Genomic DNA, 18133 nt, shown 5'->3' on the forward strand with positions numbered 1-18133 from the left:
GCTAACTGACAATGGGCTGTCGGCCAATCACTGGGACCACGACCAAAAAATGGCAGACCAGCTATAGCGGTTATTCCTCCTCGTTGGAATGTACAGGTGAATAAACCGATGCACTGTTTGGAAGAACTCCAGTGAGTCGCTGACAGAAACCTGGCTGACCACCATCAAACATTCATAAACCGGTGTGAGCAGCACTGGAAGCAAGGTGAAGTGAAATGTCTTGCCCAAGGACACACCAGCAGTGATTAGGTTGGTAGAAGCTGGATTTGTACCAGGAACCCTCAAGTTTCTGGATGACCGCTGTACCATCTGATCCACGCCACTCCCAAAATGATGTCTTCTGCCTCTATCTGTCTGTTCACTGCCGTGTGTTGGCTCAATGTTAATTTATGTTCAAACACATTTACACTTGTAGAAAAATTGAGGGGTTAATTTACATATTTTTAAAGGTTTTTTAAGAATCTGCCAAAGGTCTTCTACTAGAGGTTGTGGACCCCCTGTCAAAAACCTCCAGTTTAGTATATCTAAAATAGGCATGTTTTAAATTACTTGCGGCCTTTGCAAATAATTCGGTAGGCATCTTGTAAAGTAACCCCTATGAATAGTGGTGATCTATTATACACAAAAAATATTTTCACACCAATACTACTAATCATTAGGGATGTTCCGATCGATTGGCCACCGATCAGATTTGGCCAATTTTCGTGACAAAATATGTGATTGCCATCGCCGCTCAATGCCGATCCCTTCTGGCAGGCACTGTATTTATTGTCAGTTGGTTCAGAAAAGGACAAATCCCTTTATTTGAGTTATTTCAACTCAACATTTCGGGTTCATTTTTCCAACCCAACTTTTGCGTTTAATTATTTAACCAAAAAGTTGAGTTATTATAATATTTGATGTTGAGTTGTTCCCAACCAAACTATTGGATTGAATTATTTAACCAAAAAGTTGAGTTATTATAATATTTGATGTTGAGTTGTTCCCAACCAAACTATTGGATTGAATTATTTAACCCAAAAGTTGAGTTATGCTAACTCAATTTTGTTGATTCATAACCCAACTATTGGGTTGATTTTTTTTAACACAAAAGCTGAGTTATGCTCACTACAATGTTGGGTTATTCCAAACGTAACTATTGGGTTGCGCAATTTAGCGCTCCTTGACCAAATAGTTGGTTAAAAACTATAAATGTTACTGCTGGTTTGTCCTACTCCTTCCCAATTACTGATCAAAATAATTTTTATTCCATTAAAATATACTCAAAAGCAATATATGACTGACATTTTTTTTTGTTTACAATAATTGCCGGGTATGGTCATAGTAGTCCTATACAGCATGCTCATATATTTTCATGTACATAAGATGTGTGATTGTAAATAATGTTAATGAGATTAATCTATAATAAAATTCCCTTCAAGAAAAAAATGTTTAGTAAAAAAAAAGCCTTTTACCCAAAAATGCATTAGTCATTAAAAAAAACTACCCAAAAATGGTTCATAGTTTTGAAAACCCAGAAAATGAGTTAAAATAATACCCTTATAACCCAAAAAATGGATTGCTCTTCATAAAAATAACTCCAAAATATAACTCAACACTCACAACTCATAAATTGGGTTATCAAAATAACCCAGTATTTTTTAGTGTGTGGTTGACTCGCTAGCGGCTAATTATGTGTCTCCATACACAGTGTGGAAACAATTCCTTAAGTTAATAATAATCTTCACCATTGCAGCAAATAAACTGCTTTTCTTAGTATCTTGAGTGTGACGTTACACACCGAGAACAAGCAGGAGCAAGCATGCTAGCTAAGCACCTAAGCAGCTAAGCTATCTTAAAAGTCGAAACAACAGAAGAAATAAGTGCGTAATCCATTTTATGAAGTGGAAGTGCCTTACAGCAGTTATTAACAGGAAATGACCAAGTAGATGAATAAGAGTAGAGAAGATAATGTAACATCTGGTAATTGTTGATGTGTCAGCATTGTAGTATTGGGAAGTGCAAGATAAATACAGTAAGTAGTGCGGATCCATCCATAAATTGGAGTTGTCGACACCAATGGTATTATCAGAATATGGTCGACACGAGAGTAAATAGGTCTGTATTTTTTATTTCTTATAATAATTGTTTTGTTGTTTTTATTCATGTTTGCAAATTCAGGGAATACATCAATGGACACAGGGTGACTTTAAAGGCAAAAACAAAGGATTCAAATCAATCAAAGTTTATTCATATAGCCCTTATACACAAGTGTCTCAAAGGGCTGCACAAGCCACAACGACATCCTCGGGCTCAGATCCCACATCAGGGCAAGAAAAAACTCAACCCATTGGGATACAATGAGAAACCTTGAAGGGGACCGCTGATATGGGGACACTGGACACACCCAAAGCCACCACACCCCCCGCAACCCCCTTCCTAGGCGACCGGTGCAATGGACGTCGAGTGGATCTCGTTAATAGTGTGAGAGTCCAGTCCACTCATCTGTACTGATGCACAGATGAGTGGTCCACCCCGGGTCCCAACTTTAAACAGCTAGCGCAACATCTGTGGTCACCTAAAAACCTCTCCACACAGGAGAGGGGGGAAGAGCAGAAAAGAGACGGCAGATCAACTGGTCTAAAAGAGGGGTCTATTTAAAGGCTAGCGTATACAAATGAGTTTTAAGATGGGACTTAAACGCTCAAATGAGTAATAGATAGTAGTTTTGTATAGTACTTTTTGCTCTAGTTTAGTTATTGAGTATTAGTGATTTTATTTTGCTTAGTTTAAATATCATGCTGATAATTTAAAACTGCCAATAGTACTAGCTATACATAACTAGAAACAGTTACTACATGTGATGGGTAATAGTATTGGTAACGGCTGATTTTACTCATGGATGATTGGTATCAGAACCGGCAGCATGAATCCCTGATCGGAACACCACTTACTATTTATATCTATTAACTGTGTTTTATTTTGATTTAAACCTGCTCAGTGGCCTAGTGCAGTGGTTCTCAACCTTTTTTCAGTGATGTACCCCCTGTGAAATCTTTTTTAATTCAAGTACCCCCTAATCAGAGCAAAGCATTTTTGGTTGAAAAAAAGAGATAAAGAAGTAAAATACAGCACTATGTCATCAGTTTCTGATTTATTAAATTGTATAACAGTGCAAAATATTGCTCATTTGTAGTGGTCTTTCTTGAACTATTTGGAAAAAAAGATAGGTTTTTATTTATATTTATAAAGGATTTTTGAATTGTTGCTATTTTTAGAATATTTTAAAAAAATCTCACGTACCCCTTGGCATACCTTCAAGTACCCCCAGGGGTACGCGTACCCCCATTTGAGAACCACTGGCCTAGTGGTTAGACTGTCTGCCCTGAGATCGGTAGGTCGTGAGTTTAAACCCTGGCTGAGTCATACCAAAGACTATAAATATGGGACCCATTACCTCCTATCAAAATGATTCCCGAGCACGGCCACCACTGCTGCTCACCGCTCCCCTCACCTCCCAGGGGGTGGAACAAGGGGATGGGTCTAACGCAGAGGGTAATTTCACCACACCTAGTGGTACTTTAACTTTAACTTTAATTCCCTATAAGCTTTTTTTTTCATATAATTTAAATTTTATGCATACCACCTGGTAAACATGATCTATTTCCAGAGCTCAATTTATGCGTAATCAACTCATCAATTACCTCACTTACACAACACACGGATTAAATTAATGATGCATAACCTAGGAAATTAATCTTGTCAAATTGTTAACCCCTTTTTTTCCCGTGTGGAGGAGTCATGATGTGCAAAGCAAAGCATTCTGGGTACATTAACCTTTAGCAGTATTCCCTCAGTACCCAGATAAGCATGTCACCTTCAGTGCCTATTGCCACTAACGTCACCATTAGTGTGGCATTTCAAATCTAGTTGGTCAGTGCAATGTTTTGGCTTTCACTAGGACTGCCTGCTCTGTCATCACGGGAGAGGTAACGTGTGATTAAAGGCCGCTGCTGAGAGTCCAGGGAGTCAAAGCTGCAATATCACCGAGTGAAATGTAGACGTCTCATGGGTGACTGGTGGAAAAACATGGAGCTCTGCGTGCAGCTCTCTGGGTTTTTTTTGGTTTGTTTTAAAAAGGAAATACACTCTGTCTGGCTAGCCGTCATTTCATCGACCTGACAGGCGCCTCAGTCTCAGCAGAGCGTTAATCATTGCTGCCTTGCCCTCAACCCTTCCAGCTGCGACATAATAGTTCAACGTTGGGCTCAATGTGCCATCGTCCGTAATTTGGTTGAACAGAAAGTACATTAAGTCCGATTCGAAGTTCGAGCAACATTTTCTGAAAAAAGATGCATCCTTTTTCAGTGAGTCTATTGCAACATCATTTTCTGGAATATAGAGGCACCGGTATATTAGCCACACCCACTGAATTTTAGAGAAAAAACATATGTTTCCATATATTAGATGCACTGGATTATAAGCCGCAGATACACTTAATTGCCAAAAGTATTTGGCCACCCATCCAAATGATTAGAATCAGGTGTCCTAATTACTTGGCCCGCCCACAGGTGTATAAAATCAAGCACTTAGGCATGGAGACCGTTTCTACAAACATTTGTGAAAGAATGGGCCGCTCTCAGGAGCTCAGTGATTTCCAGCGTGGAACTGTCATAGGATGCCACCTGTGCAACAAATCCAGTCTGGAAATTTCCTCGCTCTTAAATATTCCAAAGTCAACTGTCGGCTTTATTATAAGAACATGGAAGAGTTTGGGAACAACAGCAACTTAGCCATGAAGTGGTAGGCCACATAAACTGACAGAGAGGGGTCATCGGATGCTGAAGCGCATAGTGCAAAGACTTTCTGCACAGTCAGTTGCTAAAGAGCTGGGTTTAGAGGTTGCCAGGAGAACGCTACATTTCGGACTGCATTGTGCCGAGTGTGAAATTTGGTGGAGGAGGAATTATGGTGTGGGGTTGTTTTTTAGGAGTTGGGCTTGGCCTCTTAGTTCCAGTGAAAGGAACTTTGAATGTTCCAGGATACCAAAACATTTTGGACAATTCCATGCTTCCAACATGCTTTGTGCACTGGTGCACAAAGCAAGTGTAGTGGATTGTCCGAAGCTTAAGCAGGCAACAAAAGTAGTTTAGTACAACAAAATTATTTACCCATTATCAGAAGTGCAGGTTGAATTGAGTTGGCCGTGCAAACAAACCACAAGTTACTCCGGAGCAAACAAGACACACACAAGCCAAAATCACCCCCGAGTTCCGGTCTTCTGCCATTTTTTATATGTCTGTTGTGCGTCATCGTTCCTTATCGAGTGCGTCAATTTCTTGTTTGCTTTTCCTATCTGTTCCATAACAACTTGAATCCTTTAGACAGTCAACACATTCTGTAGGCAGGTTGGCACGACTTAATATTCACTTTTGTCCCACAACTGGTCCATTCAATGGCACAAAATACAAGAGTATTGAAAATGAGCGGACATTCGTAAAAGACAAGAAATATAGGTCAAAAGGTCAGAAATTCTACTACACAAGGTCAATAAAGACATGGATGACAGAGTCTGGTGTGGATGAACTTGACTGGCCTGCATAGAGTCCTGACCTGAACACGATAGAACACCTTTGGGATGAATTAGAACGGAGACTGAGAGCCAGGCCTTCTCGACCAACATCAGTGTGTGACCTCACCAATGCGCTTTTGAAAGAATGGTCGAAAATTCCTATAAACACACTCTGCAACCTGTGGACAGCCTTCCCAGAAGAGTTGAAGCAGTAATAGCTGCAAAAGTGGCCTAGTGGTTAGAGTGTCCGACCTGAGATCGGTAGGTTGTGAGTTCAAACCCCGGCCGAGTCAAAAATGGGACCCATTACCTCCCTGCTTGACACTCAATCATCAAAAATGATTCCCGGGCGCGGCCACCACTGCTGCTCACTGCTCCCCTTACCTCCCAGGTGGTGATCAAGGGTGATGGGTCAAATGCAGAGAATCATTTTGCCACACCTAGTGTGTGTGTGACAATCATGGGTACTTTAACTTAACTTTAAAAGGTGGACCGACATCATATTGAACCCTATGGGTTAGGAATGGGATGGCACTTCAAGTTCATATGTGAGTCAAGGCAGGTGGGCAAATACTTTTGGCAATATAGTGTATATACTTTGCGAAATTAGTTATTTACAAAAAAATATTCTGTAAATGTTTATTTACATACCTTAATTGTTTCCAAAGGGTGTCTGTAACACGGCAGTAAAACAGTTGATCAAACAAAACAGAACTTAGCTCTCCAATCAGCTAAACAGACCCAATAACTCCGCATTGGTGAATTTACTGGGGAATTTGTGAAACTGAAACAATACAAAAAGAATGCCATTGTAAGTTAATAATTTTAACACAAACACTCGTAAACATGTTAGCATATTAGCTAATGCTACCGATGCTCGCTTCATTAATTATGCAATATTTTATTTAGTTCTATTTATAATTTATTTACTGTATATATATATTTGTATTTTTATTTTGTTCTATTAATCTTTATATGTCTTACTTGTATTGTATTATTTATCTCTACACACGGTTCTTACTATTTTACAAGTTGTGTTATTTTTATTTTCCAAAGTTCCTCAGATGAGCCATCTGCTTCAGGTGTTATCGGCCGTGCTTGTGGGGGCGCTTTTGTGTCAGCGTCCTGGTGGCCATGGTCTGATGACTTCCTGGTGCAGATGACTCCTGTGATAGTGTTTACTCACATGTCTCCTCTGTACTCAGCCATGCAATCATTGGTCCATATAGTTGCATATGTGTGTATGTTGTATGTGTGTGTTGTGTTTGGTATCTGTGTCCGTGCGTATGTATGTGATAATGGGGGATATGGGTCACCGGGGTATTGTTTTTAAGTTTGTAAAGCACTTTGCGTTGCATTTCTTATATGTATGAAAAGCGCTTTATAAATAAAGTTTGATTGATTGATTGATTACTGTACATTACGATAGCACGTACAAATATACATTAAAACACTCCTACAGACATCACACATGGGACGGTTTAGTGAGTATAAACAGTTTTAGTTATATTGTAAAACTTACAAATGTTGCCTGGAGTTATGAATGAAGAATCCATATCAGTAAAAACGCTATGGATGGCTAGAAGACTGAACGGTACTCTACTTCCGGTGAAAGCACTACCACCAGTAAATGGAAGGAAACTCGTCCAAAAGATTGCACCATAGGCCAAACAACAAAACACCTTCACATTGTATTTGCTTGTTTTTGTGTTTTTTTTTACTATTTTATGGTCATCAGCGAAGAAAAATCCATAATTTAGCCACACAAGTGTAGGAAGAAAGTAGCGACTTGTCTAAAATTTAGGGTTTGAGAGTAGACCAGTGATTCATAAACTGCTGTATCCATCAAGTGGTGCGCCAAAGAATCAGTGAATCAAATATTCAAACACAGTGTTACTGTTCAAACTGTGTGTAATGATAAAACGGCTAAAATATGAAATATACTTGTTAAAAAAAATATCTGCTTTGTTTTTAATTAATACTTAGGCCTACTACACTACTGTATTTTAATGTTGGTTATTATGGAGGTGCCAAGTGTTTTCTGAGGTGGTACTTACTTGGTGAAAAAAGTTTGAGAACCACTGCTGTAGACTAGAGAGTTCGCATTACACTCACCGTGGTATTTCACTGCTGAAGAAAACCTAAATCTGACCCAATTCCCATGCGTTCCAACAGGCAGCTCTTTGAGACATACTTCTATTCCTTTTGTCTGACGGGGGGTGGGGGGGTCGAGCCAGCTCATTGCTAACCATAAAAAGCCACAGCATAAATAAACACCCTAAGGGTTAGGTTAGTGTTAAATCCTTTCAATGAAATGGGACCTTGCCAGAAGCGTGGCCCCTGATTTGGCAGGTTTAGACAATTCCAACTCTATATTGCCCTAATCAGACTGTTTACATTTTACTACAGAGACAAATCTTGACTGTGGGAAGAAAACTCCACAGAGTGAGGGATCACAGGTGCTTTAAAAAAAAAAAAAGAAGCTCTATATGAAAATGCACACGTCAGTGGGATATGATTTTTTTTCTGCACATAATGTTAATTTTACAAACATTGCCAGGAAGTGAGTCTGGAAGGGAGTACCACATTAATATTCATCACTATACTACCACTATTCATGCTGCCAGTCAATCACAGAACACAAAGGGCCCTATTCTCCTGTTTGCGCATAAGAGTTGTTTTACACGCTTAAAGTTACGCACGTTTCTGTTATTCGGATTTTCCCATTCAGCTTGCAGACACGCCCACCCTACTTAAGTCCCTAATGCCAGGCCACATTGTTTTGGAGCTGTGTGAAAATCATGGAACATAGAGTTTGTCTTAACACCTTTTAATGTCATTGAAATCTACGATAAAGATGACACTGAATTTGAAAAGAACGTGTCCATATGGGCCGAGCTAGTTGTTGTATGTGTGTCGTCATGATGATGTAGTGTGTGTATGCACGCTACAACAGCTTCTTCCTGACTGGATATGAATAATTATTCGTAGATACAACTGTTTCTGTCATTTAATGTAGTACGGAACGGTATTAACAGGAATTGTAACATTTAGTTTCAGGTGTTGAACTTAAGGCCCGGGGTCCAGATCTGCCCTGCCACGACATTTTATGTGGCCTGGAAAAACGCGGAAAAAAAGATATGTCGATAAAATACAAATTTGTTTTTTTTTTGTTTGTTTTTTCAATAAATGCTTTTTTCATAAAAATTTTGACAAAAAAAGCAAATGTTTTAAACTTTAATATTATCTGATAATGCCAAATATTAGTGGTGTCCAAATTTTTTAAATCATAATTCTTATTTGTAACAATTCTTAATTGATTGAAAAAAAAAAATTTAAATTAAAAAAAACATTATTTTTTTATTTTTTTATTCTGTCCTGTCCAGCCAGACAAATTATATTGTTGATATAGATGGCCATATTTGCTGTAATTTATGAAAGAGAACTGTGGGATAATGTTTGGGTAACATTTTATTAAACACAACCCGTTTTCTTTAAAGTTATCAGAGGTGTTTATCTGTTTTGTGGAGGAATGTAGTTAATCATTGTCATGTCTGTGTGATCATGTTTTGTTTAAGTTATGTTCTGCTTGGTTTTGGACTCTTTTTAGTTCCTGCTTTTCACTCCCTTGTCTTGTTTCCATGGTTACCCATTAGTTTCACCTGTTCCACATTTGGACTCATTGTGCACTCTTGTTTGTCACCATAGCAACCCATTAGTTTTCACCTGTCCTCACGACTCACGCACCTGTCTTTAATCATGTCTTCACTATTTAACCCTGTAGTTGCCAAGCAGTCAGCCTGGCGACATCACACTTCTGACACTCTGTTTCATGTCCATCGTTCATGCTGTATGTATTGTTAAGGCCATAGTTAGCAAGTTTTGTTTTCTGTCCATAGTTTACGCCAAAGTGGTAGTTTTGTTTTTCATAGCCAAGTTTTCTACCTCCGCTGTGAGCGCCTTTTGTTTATTGTTCCTTTTGAGTGTTAAAATTAAATATGTGTCACGACTTGGTCCCTGGCGTGGTTTGTTCTCCCGTGGTGCAAATGAATTGGACCGGACATGGCGTGCAGATGAGGACATGTTTAATAGTTAAACTCAAAAAAGCTCAAAAAAGGTATAAACAAAAAGCGCTCACAGCGGAGGTAAACAACTTGACTATGAAAACAAAAGGCGCGCACAAAGGCGGAAGTACAAAACTTGGCTATAAACACAAAACTTGCACAAAGGCAGAAAATATGAACAATGAAACAAAAACACTAACTGGGGCATTAATAAACAAAAACTTACTTGGCATGGAAAGATCAGCATGGACTATGGAAGCATGGGTAAAAGTTATCAAGTGAAGAGAAGGTGATGTTGCCAGGAAGACAGCCTGGCAACTGGGAGCTTAAATAGAGACATGATTAGTGACAGCAGGTGCGTGACTCAAAATGTGAAAACGTGAGACAGGTGCGTGACATGAGGATGTGAACCAGGTGAAACTAATGGTTACTATGGTGACAAAGCAAGGGAGTGAAAACAAGAACTAAAAAGTGTCCAAAAACCAAGCAAAACATGGCCAAACAAACACATGATCAACACAGACATGACATATGTCTTCAACTTCACGCCATGTCCGCTCGAACTTTTATTGCATCTCGGAAAAACAAACCCGCCATAGTCCACATCATGACAGAATGTCGCCAGCAAAAAAAAGTTTTTCCGCAAAAAAGTTGGACGAGGGAGAGTTGGAAGTCCTGCGCGCTATGGAGGCGGAAACGCTGCGCTTTTCCCCCAGGGAGCGCATGGGGAAGATGTGGGGGCCCGGAGGCAAGCTGGTGCCAATCGGCGCGTCGCTCCCGTCCCGAAAACGTCGCCAAGGAAGAGGAAAGACTTCTGCGAGTGGACAGGATGCACCACTCCCGCGGGCTCCTCCCCCTCCGGGCAGAAATGGAAGACAGCCAGCCTGGCAGCTCAAGAAGGACGCCACAGACCTGGAGATTTTTTTTCCAAATTCTTTATCCTGTCAATCCAAGCCACCCAAATTCCATACCCCACCCCCCAGGACTCAAGCCATGCCCAAGTCACACATTTTTTTTTCACCCACAAGAGCCCAGGTGGGGGGGAAAGAAAGACTTTTTGGACAATTTAGAGGGGAGGATTTTGCCCCCCTCCTGACCTCCCTCCACCCACCCCAAAAGAGCGCGCCTGGTATCCGCTCCTTGAGGGGGGGGCTAGGGCTGGGAACTGTTCAGGTGGGGTCGCTCATCGTCATGCCATGCCACAGCCTCTAGCACGACCGCCACCACCAGTTCTTCGGCCTGCCAAGCCACAGCCTCCAGCACGGCCACCCACCACCACCAGTCTTTCGGCCTGCTAAGCCGCAACCTCAGGTTCGGCCACCACCACCGGTCTTTCGACCTGCCAAGCCGCAACCCCCAGCTAGGCCACCTCCACCTGCTCTACGCCCTGCTCCAAAGCTATCAACATGCCTAGCAGCTCCACGCCAAGCTCCACCACCCCAAGTGCCGCCAGTCGCAGCTCCACGACGCCAAGTGCCGCCAGTCGCAGCTCCATGACACCAAGACCCCCCATGCCAAGACCAAGACCCAAGCCAAGACCCGCCACGCCAACACCCGCCGCCTGACGCACCACGCCGACCTTCGCTGCCTGCTTCGTCTGCTGCACCTGCGCCTGCTTCATCTGATGCTTCCACGCCTGCCACGATGACGCACGCAGCTTCCACGCCTGCCACGATGACGACGCGCCTGCCTCCTTGTCGGCCACGAATGTGGCTACTACCTGGTCATCCGCCACGCCAAGTGCGCCCACCTCCTCGTCGGCCATGGATGTGGCCATTCCCAGGTCGCCCACCTCGTCTGGTACTGTGGCGCTCTACGCGTCGCCGCCACCTAACTCTGCCCCGGTGGATACGGGGACACGTGGTCTGGCGACCCACCGCCATGTCCCCCTCCCGCCCTCCAATGACTATTGATCATTGTTTTGTTTTTATTTTTATGGACATCTGGTATATGTCCTTAAAGGAGGGGCTCTGTCATGTCTGTGTGATCATGTTTTGTTTAAGTTATGTTCTGCTTGGTTTTGGACTCTTTTTAGTTCCTGCTTTTCACTCCCTTGTCTTGTTTCCATGGTTACCCATTAGTTTCACCTGTTCCACGTTTGGACTCATTGTGCACTCTTGTTTGTCACCATAGCAACCCATTAGTTTTCACCTGTCCTCACGACTCACGCACCTGTCTTTAATCATGTCTTCACTATTTAACCGTGTAGTTGCCAGGCAGTCAGCCTGGCGACATCACACTTCTGACACTGTTTCATGTTCATCGTTCATGCTGCTCCTTTCGTCCGCAAGTAAGTTATTGTTAAGGCCATAGTTAGCAAGTTTTGTTTTCTGTCCATATTTTACGCCAAAGTGGTAGTTTTGTTTTTCATAGCCAAGTTTTCTACCTCCGCTGTGAGCGCCTTTTGTTTATTGTTCCTTTTGAGTGTTAAAATTAAATATGTCTTCAACTTCACGCCATGTCCGCTCCAACTTTTATTGCATCTCGGAAAAACAAACCCGCCATAGTCCACATGACAATCATAGAACTGGCACCCATTGTTATTCATAAAAAAAAGAAAGAAAAAAAAAGATTTTGAATCGAGAATTGATTCTGAATCGAATCGATACCTCCGAAAAACGAATCTAATCAAATTGTGTGGTGTCCAAAGATTCACAGCCCTACCAAATATTAATATATATTGTTTTAGCAAAATATTTTAAACAAATAAATATGTGCTTGTTACCTTTACTTATGATTTCAAAGCAACGTATCCATTCATTTGTACAAAATAAATCTAATGCATAGGCAATTGTGTAATAAATCCCAATTATACATTTATATTAGTGTTATCTGATGATATTTTTGTTTTTAATCAGATGCATCAGACTTGAATTTGGATTAATCATGGGTTATTTGTCATGGCTTGGGCGCATGTCAGTGCACATTCATGTGTGTGCTGCGCTGGGCGCATTTCCGGGAGCGCGCCGGCTGCAGCAAGCAGCTGCAATCAACCACCGGCAATCAACACACCTGAGGCTGATGATGAGACATACCTTCATAAGCTAGCACAACCTGCTATCCCGCGCCAGAACGTAGTCATCTGTTCCTGTACAGTAAACAATTATCTGGCTCTATGGACTCTTGCTCTCTCTCTCGTCATGTTGAATTGTCTCGTGTCCTCCTTGTCGCCCTCCCTGCAGCCTGCTTTCGTTCCCACGTTACGAACTGTGTGTCTTGTCTTCCCGTGTTCCCTCTGCTTCCCTGGCTGCCTCTTGGATCTCGACCTCCCACCGGGACACGGACTCTGACGCCTCGCTATTGCCCCCGACTACCTGCCTGTCTCACGGACCTTCGAGCCTGCTTTTCCCCTCCAGGACTTCTGCCTCTCGCTCAACACTCTGGTAACACACAACAGTTAACTCACACACATAGTCGCACACATACACACTCTTTTGGCTTAGTCACACTCCATACCCTTGTTATTAATATTATTATTTCGTATTTATACTGTATATATTATTTCATATATATAAATGAATAGTGCTAATACGACGTCCCTCCTGTCTGTGCCGTCTTCTTCCCCTGTACACCCATAACATTATTACCTGTATGCAAAATTTAAATTAATTTTAAAAAAGGGGCCATCTGAAGGCAGAAATTTCTGCAATGTGGCCCTCAATGAAAACAAGTTTGACACCCCTGATTTTGATGGACATTTCTTGTAATTGTCATCAAAAAACCCTTTTTCCCTCAAAAAGATCAAGTGAGGAATATGATAATAAATGTTAACATCATTAATAGCTAACACATTCAAGTTTGGCTGTATCAACTCTCCTACTACAAAGACACACTGCAACACAATTCTGACGGATGCAGACTACAGAAGAGTGTATTGTGCTCAAACCCAGCAATGAATTATGGTCCACATGTGGTTGAAATCTGCTGCCCAGATGTTCCCCTCATTGTTGCGTATACCATTGTGTATTGTAACCATCATCACCTTATCAAAAAAACAAACAACTTTAATATGGTGACAAAAATGGACGCCACAGAGAAACGCATCAAGAACAGAACCATCCGTATACCGTGATTGAATCCAAATATTAATGTTCAAAATAAATACTCACCCTTCAATACGGTAGCGTAGCAAAAACACAATAAAGAGGCTGAGGCATTGCAACTGTAACATCAGTCGTTCTGGGACCGCGACTGACTGTGTGCCATTATTGCCCCAGTTTAAGGAGTTCTTCCAGCACTAAAACAGCATGTGCTGTATTCAAGAAGCATGGGAACACCTCCCCTGCGACAAAAAACACTACTGGTACCTTTTTTTTTAGTTCGACAAAATACAGTATGGAACATGAGTAATTGATTCCCTGCTGATTTTCAAAGGGAGTTTTTACGGTGTCTTAATTTTACCGCTGGGAGCAGAACGTGGTGGCAGTAGCAGTCAATAGTCATTTAATTAGGAACAAAACAGGAGACAGGGCAAACCCAAATAAACGACGATCGGACCAAAAAATTCACTCAAATAGTGCACTGCTAATTGGGAATACAACGCGCTTTCTATCAGGAATACTCTCAGGAAATGGGAAATACAAAATAAAACCACAAAACAGCGAATGAAGCTGTAAAAAAAGAAATCCAAACCCAAAAGGCCAACCTGTCACGCAAAACGTGACGGACAGAAAGTAAGAAAAATAATAACATCAAAAAAGATATCGATTGAGGGGTATCTGGTCCCCTACAACCCAGCAATAATTATTTCTTACCCAGACTGATAATGTGGCCAATGAAACTATAGATTATTCCTGTCCTTTTATAATGGACGGGAAAACAAATAAAAGTCAATCTCCATTATTACAGAGCTCCATGCAAGAGTTCTCTCAAGGTTCCAAAGTCATTAAAACACACTTTAGTCTCTCACTTTGCTGAAATGTTTTTAGATCCTGCATTGCACCCCTGTTCATGAAGGATCGTGCACATTGGAAGTATGCCAATGAACATCTGGATGACTCAGACAAGACTAAGGAAATGTGATCAGATTAAACCAATATTGAGCTCTTTAGCGTCAACTGAACTAAACATGTTCGGAGGCGGAGATATACCGACTATGACCCTACTGTCAAACAAATAATTTTCCAGAAGTTGAGGGTTGTTTCTCTTTTAAGGGTCCCTCCTGGGATGGTGACAAACTGTAGCAGAACCTTGATTTACGAATTCAAGTGGTTTTTGAACAAGATTCGCAAATAGAAAACTTTGTATAGTGAAGCATATTTCTCCATAAACAATGTAAATATGAAAAATGGGTTCCAGCCTTGACAAAAGTCCATGTTCTAGTGAAGGTTTGTACACTTTGAACACAATATTAAGTGCTATACAGAATACCAAACAAAAATAACAACTATCTCTTAAAGGCCTACTGAATTTTTTTTTTTTTATTGAAACGGGGATAGCAGATCCATTCTATGTGTCATACTTGATCATTTTGCGATATTGCCATATTTTTGCTGAAAGGATTTAGTAGAGAACATCGACGATAAAGTTCGCAACTTTTTGTCGCTGATAAAAAAGCCTTGCCTGTACCGGAAGTAGCGTGACGTCGCCGGTTGAAGGGCTCCTCACATTTCCCCATTGTTTACACCAGCAGCGAGAGCGATTCGGACCAAGAAAGCGACGATTACCCCATTAATTTGAGCGAGGATGAAAGATTCGTGGATGAGGAACGTGAGAGTGAAGGATTAGAGTGCAGTGCAGGACGTATCTTTTTTCGCTCTGACCGTAACTTAGGTAAGAGGGCTCATTGGAATCCACACTTTCTCCTTTTTCTATTGTGCATCACGGATTTGTATTTTAAACCACCACGGATACTGTATCCTCTTGAAAATGAGAGTCGAGAACGCGAAATGGACATTCACAGTGACTTTTATCTCCACGACAATACATCGGTGAAGCACTTTGGCTACGGAGCTAACGTGATAGCATCGTGCTTAAATGCAGATAGAAACAAAATAAATAAGCCCCTGACTGGAAGGATAGACAGAAGATCAACAATACTACTATCAGGAGACACCGAACCAAACACTGGACCTGTAACCACACGGTTAATGCTGTGACGCCTGTCGAAGCCTAGCAATGCTGTTGCTAATGACGCAATTGAAGCTAACTTAGCTACGGGACCTCGTCAGAGCTATGATAACAACATTAGCGCTCCACCTACGCCAGCCCTCATCTGCTCATCAACACCTGTGCTCACCTGCGTTCCAGCGATCGCCGGCACGACAAAGGATTCACCCGATTATCGATGCGGTCGGCGGCTAGCATGGGATAGCGCGTCTGCTATCGAACTCAAAGTCCTCCTGGTTGTGTTACTGCAGCCAGCCGCTAATACACTGATCCCACCTACAGCTTTCTTCTTTGCAGTCTCCATTGTTCATTAAACAAATTGCAAAAGATTCACCAACACAGATGTCCAGAATACTGTGGAATTTTGCGATGAAAACAGAGCTGTTTGTATTGTGATACAATGTGTCCGAATACTTCCGTTTCAACCAATGAGGTCACGCGCAAATGTTACCATACATAGACGTTTTCAACCGTAAGTTCCCCGGGAAATTTAAAATTGCACTTTATAAGTTAACCCGGCCGTATTAGCATGTGTTGCAATGTTAAGATTTCATCATTGATATATAAACTATCAGACTGCGTGGTCGGTAGTAGTGGGTTTCAGTAGGCCTTTAACTAACAAGCCCAAACGAGAAGCTCAACCATCCCGTATGCTGGCGCTCGTCTGCCTACATATGCAAACACACAGAAGGCCTGTTGGTGCCCTCACAAACGATCAGAAATCACAAACATCCTTGACTTTAGCAACCATATTGCTACAATAATAAACATTTCAAAAAGTAAAATCAATTTGTCATCGACAAATGAGCAGCTGACGAGAGGAGAGAAAGGGTCTGACAGAGGGGGAGAGGTAGTCTATTTTCCTCCGCTATGAAAAAAGTCTGCTTTGGCATCTTTTTCCAGGAAAGTCAGTTCTCATCACAATTAAACTCTTGTTGTGGTACAAAGCCTGTTTCGTCAGTCTTTTCAGTACGAGCAAGCACAAAATGGCTGCCAGCGGGACACAAAATGAATGACTAAACCGTTCATACAAAGAGACATATTAGGCTTAATGGAATAGTTCGTAAATTTGAAAAGTTCGCAAAAAGAGGGGTTCGTAAACCGAGTTGCCACTTTATTAGAAACATCTGATCTCTGCGCTTGTCAACAAGGCTTTTTTTTCCACCAAGTACAATAAACCACATCTTGCATCAAACACTTATTTTCCCCACTGTATAGGATCAAAAAACGTTTCATGCACATGTAAAAAAAAAGTGCATTGTTTGTACTCGGGATGTTTTTGTTATCACCTTTTTAACCCATCCATCCATCCATCTTCAACCGCTTATCCGAGGTCGGGTCTCGGGGGCAGCAGCCTAAGCAGGGAAGGCCAGACTTCCCTCTCCCCAGCCACTTCGTCCAGCTCTTCCCGGGGGATCCCGAGGCATTCCCAGGCCAGCCGGGAGACATAGTCTTCCCCTAAACACCTCCCTAGGGAGGCGTTCGGGTGGCATCCTGACCAGATGCCCAAACCATCTCATCTGGCTCCTCTCGATGTGGAGGAGCAGCGGCTTTACTTTGAGCTTCCCCCGGATGGCAGAGCTTCTCAATCTATCTCTAAGGGAGAGCCCCGCCACCCGGCGGAGGAAACTCATTTCGGCCACTTGTACCTGTGATCTTGTCCTTTCGGTCTTAACCCAAAGCTCATGACCATAGGTGAGGATGGGAACGTAGATCGACCGGTAAATTGAGAGCTTTGCCTTCCGGCTCAGCTCCTTCTTCACCACAATGGATCGATACAGCGTCCGCATTACTGAAGACGCCGCACCGATCCACCTGTCAATCTCACGATCAACTCTTCCCTCACTCGTGAACAAGACTCCGAGGTACTTGAACTCCTCCACTTGGGGCAGGGTCTTCTCCGCAACCCGGAGATGGCACTCCACCCTTTTCCGGGCGAGAACCATGGACTCTGACTTGGAGGTGCTGATTCTCATCCCAGTCGCTTCACACTCAGCTGCGAACCGATCCAGTGAGAGCTGAAGATCCTGGCCAGATGAAGCCATCAGGACCACATCATCTGCATAAAGCAGAGACCTAATCCTACAGCCACCAAACCAGATCCCCTCAACGCCTTGACTGCGCCTAGAAATTCTGTCCATAAAAGTTATGAACAGAATCTGTGACAAAGGGCAGCCTTGGGGGGGTCCAACCCTCACTGGAAACGTGTCCGACTTACTGCAGGAAATGCGGACCAAGCTTTGACACTGATCATACAGGGAGCGGACCGCCAAAATCAGACAGTCCGATACCCCATACTCTCTAAGCACTCCCCACAGGACTTCCCGAGGGACACGGTCGAATGCCTTCTCCAAGTCTACAAAGCATATGTAGACTGGTTGGGCAAACTCCCATGCACCCTCAAGGACCC

Source organism: Entelurus aequoreus, linkage group LG06, assembly GCF_033978785.1.
Source record: "Entelurus aequoreus isolate RoL-2023_Sb linkage group LG06, RoL_Eaeq_v1.1, whole genome shotgun sequence".
NCBI classification, from domain to species: domain Eukaryota; kingdom Metazoa; phylum Chordata; class Actinopteri; order Syngnathiformes; family Syngnathidae; genus Entelurus; species Entelurus aequoreus.